Source organism: Arachis ipaensis, chromosome B5 (assembly GCF_059453495.1).
Source record: "Arachis ipaensis isolate K30076 ecotype BB chromosome B5, ASM5945349v1, whole genome shotgun sequence".
Lineage (NCBI taxonomy): Eukaryota > Viridiplantae > Streptophyta > Magnoliopsida > Fabales > Fabaceae > Arachis > Arachis ipaensis.
Genome location: NC_142440.1, coordinates 140,916,459 through 140,924,616, shown reverse-complemented (window position 1 = coordinate 140,924,616; position 8,158 = coordinate 140,916,459).

Here is an 8,158-nt window from a genome sequence, read left to right as displayed (position 1 = left end):
TATTTCAATTACCCGTGTATCATTATTAAAATTCTATCTACTTATCTACTTAATATACTAAAACTGAGTTTTCTCCTCAACTAATGAAGGTGAAGTATCTCCTCGTGAGTTTTTTTTCTCCAAAATAAATGTACTATTTTCTCTTCTAAATTTATTTTATAAAAATATCTTTATTATAATTATATTACAATTAACATTTAATAAAAAATGCATAATTATACTAATTTAAGAAAATATCTTTATTATAATTATATAAAATTAATATTTAATACATTATTAAATTAATTATCAATAAAAATATTAATATTAATTTTTAAATTATTATATTAATTGTATAATACTAATTGTCAATTATTAATATTTTTAATTATTATTTTTTAATTATTTTTAATCAAGCATAATTAATGACGAATTGATACATACATTAATGGTGAAAAATTGATATTGATATCAAATAATAATAATAATAATAATAATAATAATAATAATAATAATAATAATAATTAAAGTTGACCTGGCATGCTTTTGAAAGTATTTTTTAATTTATTTCTTTTAACTCATTAAATTCGATTCATTATGATAAATTAATTATATCAACTAATTAATTTGATTAGATATTTGAATATCACATAATTTATTATAATTTATATTAATCAATTATTATCAATTACTTTAATTCATTACTTTATAAGACGCATAACAAAATAGATGATTTATTATTTATTCTAATTGAATGTAATAAAATAATTATATATTAATTTAGTTAAAAAAATTACTATCTCCTGTATAATTTATTATAGATGTTTTTATATAAAATTAATAATTAAAAATTATTAAATATTATTAAATTATCAGCTGTATGTCAATTTTCAATCATCTTACTATATATACATAATTTATCAATTCCTCATAAATTCATTTTTCCTCCAAAATGAAAACATTATCCTCTCTTTTAAATTTATTTTAAAAAAATATCTTTATTATAATTATATTACAATTATATTACAATTAGTATTTAATAAATAATATATTATTATACTAATTTAAAAAATATCTTTATTATAATTATATAAAATTAATATTTAATACGTTTATAACTTAATTCCTTGATAAAATTAGTATAGAGTTACATAGAAATGGGAAGAACAATTCTTCGGTGTTTCGTGTTATAATTTTAATTTTTTATAAATTTATTTTTTCTCTAAAATAAAAGCACTATTCTCTCTTTTAAATTTATTTTAGAAAAATTATAATTCTACACTTAATATACGTAACAAATTAAAAAAAAATTGGCAAGTTAATAGAATCAAATCATATTTCTATAACATATATAAGAATATATATTTTCTATTATATAAAAATTGGATTTCTTCACTTAATGATAGATAAGAGCTAACGTAACATTTTTTTAGTGTGTTTCTTAATTTTTTTTTATAACTCATTAAATACAATTTATTACAGTAAATTAATTATATCAACTAATTAATTTGGTTAAATATTTAAATATCACACAGTTTATTATAATTTATATCAATCAATTAATTATTATTTATTATATCAATCATTTTAATTTATTAAATTATAAGGTACATAATAACATAGATGATTTGTTACTTATACTGATTAAATACAATAAATACAGATTAATTTAGTTAAAAAAAATTATTGTCTCTTATATTTTTCTATTTATTTTTTTAATTCATTAAATCCAATCAATTATAATAAATTAATTATGTGAACTAATTAATTCAATGAATTTTTTTAATTTATTTTTTTGAATTCAATAAATCAAATAAAATCAATTATACTAATTATTTCTATCAATTAATTGATTTGATTAATTCTTAAAAATATTTTTATTTAATTTATTTTATTTATTTATTTAAATACATGAATTATAACTAATTAGTTATTTAATTTTATTAGGATAAATATAAAATTCTATTCCTAATATAAAAATACAAAATTTTATTATTTTCATTTTTATTTTACCACTATAAAAGACCATATATGCTAAAAAAAAATATTATTTGTTTACCAATTACTCTTTCATTGGGTAGCTTTTACAACAATTCTTTTTCTTCCTATGAGGCGTCATCGCGAGAAGACAACTATCGTGGACACAAACCATCACACACTCTCCAACTTCCGTGCTCATCATTCAACGCAATATTGATATATTATCCATGAAGCATTTATAAATCATGGTGTTATCATGTATGCATACAAAAAATTCCGTATTTAAACTTAAGTCATTTACATGTTTGTGTGGTATATTGTAGTATGAAATTACTTTCAATTTGTGTTATGCAATTATGTTATGGTCTAATTGAAGCTTTTACTTTAGAACTGTATTATAATTTTATTGCATCATTTTCTCTTAGATATCAAATTGACGTATTTTTATTTATTATTATTGAAACGGATGTGATATGAAATTTACAAAAAAAAAAATTCTCACACTCAATTTATTTTATTGTAGTCTTCTATCTCTTCTATTTCTTTTTATTTTCTCAATATACTAAAATTGTATTTTTCCCAATGGAAGTGAGGTGTCGATTCTTCATGAATCCATTTTCCCGCCAAGATGAATGCACTATTTTCTCTTCTAAGTTTATTTTATAAAAAATATCTTTATTATAATTATACTCTAATTAGCATTTAATTAATAATACATAATTATACTAATTTAGAAAAATATCTTTATTATAGTTATATAAAATTAATATTTAATACATTATTAAACTACTTATCAATTATCAATCAAAAATATTTTTAATCATTTTAATTATATTGATAATAATAATAATATAATATGATAATTATATGATAAAGGCACTGGTTATTAATAACCAATTTATATTTCTCTAAATAAATTTATTTTAGAAAAATATATTTATTATAATTATACTAATTTAAGAAAATATCTTTATTATCTCTGTATTCTATTCTATTCTATTATATAGAAATAAAATTTTTGCACTTAATGATGGAACTGATGTGGCACGCTCTTTAGGTGTTTACTGATCTATTTCATTTAATTCGTTAAAACAAATCAATTATAATTAATTAATTATATCAATTAATTAATTTGATTAAACATTCAAATCTCACCATTTATTATAATTTATATGAATTGATTAATTATAATTAATTATTTAATTTAATTGAAGTAAATATCAAATTATTTAATAAATAATAAATATGATAACAAAATATATGAATTAATTTAATTAGTTTATTTTTTTCAATATCATCTATTTATACAAGATCAAATGTTTTTTACTCACTCCCCCTCTTTTTTTCTCCACTTTACTATTAATATCTTGATATTGCAAGTTTAAATTACAGTATTTTATTGAATTTTAACTGAAAAAGAAAATAGTTACGTGTTTCTATCATTTAATTTATTTAATACACCATGTACTAACACTAACGATATTTTTTTAAAAAATATATTGATAAAAATAGATATAATATAATTACAAATATAACATAAATAAATGAAATATAATAAATGCGAAACCAATATGTTTACCAATGTCTTTATTAATATTTATAAATTAGAGAATAAATTATGTATTCGGTCGCTTGGTGATCACATAGATGATCAAATAATTGGAATGTAAATTGATTTCATAGTGTACATCTTATTTTTTTCACATTTTTGAATAAAAGCAAAAATTAAAAGAGTAAATAGCAATACATAAAGAAAAAAAATTTTGCACCACACACATAATTATTACCAAAAGAAATATTCATATTAAAATATTGAAATTTTACATACTGTAAATCATAAAAATCAATCATAATGTACTGGTCACTTCTCTCTATTTTTGACCATGATATAAGTTTTTCTTTTTCAGTCAAGAGTCCAATAACATCTAATTAAACAAAAAAAAATTGAATTAAAAGTACCAAATTAAGGACAAATGAGTGAATAATATAAGAAATTATAACTTTGTACGTGTATAAAATAAAGAGAATTTACTGATTTATTTTATGTTAAACGATAAAACTAACAATAGTATATTAATAAAAGGATATATCTTTAAGAAAAAGTCACAATACAATTTCAAATATTTTCATAAATTAACTGTTAAAATTTTTGTTATCGATAAAACGATGCTATTATACAATTTTTTAGCAAAACTTAAAATCAAAAGGAAAATAATTTTGTGTGGGTTAATATAAATTAATTACGTACCAAATAAGTAGAATCGTTCATTTGTTTGTTTTAATATATCAGCATAGGCAAGTAAATTAAAATGATTATCCGAAATTTTATGATCATCGATCGTATGTACTATACGTGACTCCTTCTCAAAAGATATTTTGCACGTGTGTATAGTCAGAAGATATATTCCGCTTGATTTCTCAATTTCAAAATTTGAGAAGACATAGACCTTCCTTTCTACCAATTCATTCTCAAATATTTTTGTCAAATAATTCTTAATTGAACAATGAATTTTATCGTACTGCAAAATAAATTAAATATAAAAGCTATTAGCATTTTCAAAGCTATTAAAAAGAATTGTCTTTGACTTGTGAAATGGTGTATTTATAAAATTAACTTAAAATATGAATTACAAATATTTATAAGAATTTAATTTTGATGCACTGACAGTGTAAAGTAGTTTTACACGTGCATCTAATTACGTAATGACACATCAATAAAAATAAATACCTTTCACATTGACCGCATGAATGGTCATTCAAAAGAACGGATGTGATTGCACGACTGTGTAAAATACTTTACACTGTCAATGTATCGAAATTAAACTCTATTTATAAATTGAACTTAACATTACTTGAAAAATTTAATAAATAAATCAACTAATCTTATCATCTATTAGAACTATTTCTATGCAAGTCGTCTTACTCTTGTCAAACTTGGATGAGACTTTCTATAGCCTTATAATTCTTGTCTTTATTTTCCATACTTTCTTTTTGTATAATCTACTATAGGTGATACTATTGATAGGATCGTAGTTAGTAGTTAATAGTCATTAAGTATGAAAAAAAAATAGAATAAAGATTATGTCAAAATTATAAATTTTTTAAATGATTAATATGAAAGAAAATTTACTATTGCTTATTATATATACTAATAATATGTCAATAATTTTAAAAATATACTAATAATTTCAATAGTTTAAAGATAATTGTACTATAGTTATAATAAATTTAGTTATTAGTCTAAATAAATAATATATTTGAAAACTAAAGAAAAAAAGATTAGCGGTAATTATGTTTGAAATGTTCTCATGTTTTTTTTTTTTTGCTTGTCATTCTTTCACCGCAATGTTAGATCAAGAAAACTCTAAATTTAAAATATAATAATAAATATGTCATGTGATAGAAAATTAATAAACTAATATATATATATTATTGCTATATAGAGAGCCGATACACAAAGATATGTTATCGTAATAAAATATCATACTATGAATAATTATATTTGTCAAGTAAATTTATTTATACTCTATATTTATTATATATATATATATATATATTTGTTTCCGACATTGTCCATAATTAAATTGGGATTATGTCTAAAATCTTAACACGGTAAACGGGATATAATTAATATCTAATATTTTAATAATTAAATACCTAAAATAAGTTAAATCACATATATTAATTATTTTTTATCATGATTAATTTTTTTGAGCCTACCATCATTTGATAATTTTTTTTATTCTTTATTATTAATGTCATCGTATGTATAATTTTCATAAATTATAATAATTTTTTTATTTATCTATACATATATATTAATTTTATTAAATAATTCTAAATATTTGTTTATATATATATAAAATAAAAAAAGAAAAAATTTCATATTAAAAAGTTTAAAAATGACATCCAAAAAGAAGGCTAATTTTTTTTGTTATGGAAGTAAAAGTGGTGATATACTTTAACATGGTAATTTTTTGTGTTTTTTAAAACTGTGGAAGTACACAAATCCTTGGCACCAATTTCTGTACTTAAAATTTTTTAATTTTTTTTAACACAAATCCCTGGCACCGATTTGTGTACCCTACACAAATTCCTGGCACCGATTTGTGTACCTCTCACAAATCGGTCGGTCCGATTTCTGCTTCTCTAGTTAAACGATCCCACATTTAAGTATAACACCCCAAAAATCCACATTTAAGAAAAACACCACTACCACTCCAATATTAAAAATAAAAAATTCCCAAAAAGAATAGTCATAATATATAAATTGAGACAACAATTTAAATTTCTCTAAAACTAATTTAATCAAATACCAATATTAGAATTAAATTATTTAAATAATAATTAATCTATTCTAATCCTTAGCTACGTATAGATTAGAGTCATTATTGTAACAATCAACCGAAATAACATCATAACATTGAACACTTAGAATCCGTACAAATTTAGACTATCTTCTTGTTAAAATTGTCAAACTAAATTGACTTTTATTCTCCTCAATGGCATTGCATTAATGCACCAGAACGCTAGTAGTTTCTGAAAAAATACAATATGTTATAAAATTATTTTTAATACAAAAAGTTTAAGAGAAGAAAATTTAAATATAGTACCAATATTTGAATTGCCTCTTCAAGGTTGACACGAATTTTTCAACACTGAACCTAAATTGAGAAAATTCAATCTCATTATATGCTCCACTTCAAATATTTTCGGACAAACATAGAAAACGTGGAGGAGATGTGGCTTGAACTTGACCTATAAATCTACTTAGAAACAATTGCTCAATCAAAGAAAAATAACAGATTAGAAAAAAAAAAAGATTACTTTGACTCTTAGATTTAGACTCACTAACCACAAAGAAACATTATATATAGTCATTAGTAGTAAAAAAAATAATTATAGAAATTAATTATTGTAATATCAATTTACCGTTATGAACGTTAGTATCATATTTATGTCAATTAGAATTATAAATTTATGTTTAATTTTTTATATAATTATAATTAAGATATTTTTCTAAATTAGTATACTTATGCATTATTCATTAAATGTTAATTGCAATATAATTCTAATAAAGATATTTTTTAAAATAAATTTAGAAGAGAAAATAGTGTTTTTATTTTGAAAAGAAAATAAATTCATGAGTAATTGACACCTTACTTTCATTAGTTGGAGGAAGATCTAATTTTAATATATTAAGTAGATTATTTTATATCATTATAATAAAGATATTTTCCTAAATTAGTATAATCATGGATTATTCGTTAAATGCTAATTGTAATATAATTATAATAAAGATATTTTTTAAAAATAATTTTAAAAGAAAGCATAGTGCTTTCATTACATAAAAATAGTACTTTCTAAAAATAAAAATATTTTTCTAAATTAGTATAATTATGCATTATTACTTAACTGCTAATTATAGTATAATTATAATAAAGATATTTTTATAAAATAAATTTAGAAGAGAAAACAGTGTATCAATTTTAACGAAAGAATGGATTTATGAGAAATCGACACCTCACTTCCATTAATTAGGGAAAAATCCAATTTTAATATATTAAGTAATATACTAATTTTAATCGTAATTAATTTTGTAAAAATACATTTATATCAACATTTGTTATCTGTCATAGATTACTTTTATATATGATGAGCTAGTAATGGCAACAAATGGGTTTTTTGGCCCAAATTTTCTTGATCAAGATGATTTTGGCTGTGTCCACAAAGGAGTTCTTCCATATCGTGTTTGAAAAATGATCTTACCAATTTAGTTTTGTTTCTGACTTCCACGTTTGTGCCACTCCAAACAACATCCTTCATGGGAGTTATTAGATGAGGTTATTGACCTCTCTGCATAGCAATTAGAGCATGATACATTCTAAATACAGATTCAACAGAAGCAAAGAAATTATTCTTAAAAGACTAAATTCCAATTCGATTTGGATGACTCCAAAACTGTAAACTGAGACACCTTCTGTCTCTGAATATATGTTTTCGAATAGCACACTATATCTACGTAAGAAGTTTTATTTTAATGTACAATTATAAACAATTGTGGCAAAAGACAATCGAACTGAAACATTAGACGATAAAAATAACTTAGAGTAACAACAATTAATAAATTATTAAAAGAATAATATAATAGAATGAGTATATGAAAAATATTATAAAAAATTATAAATTGTACCTTAAA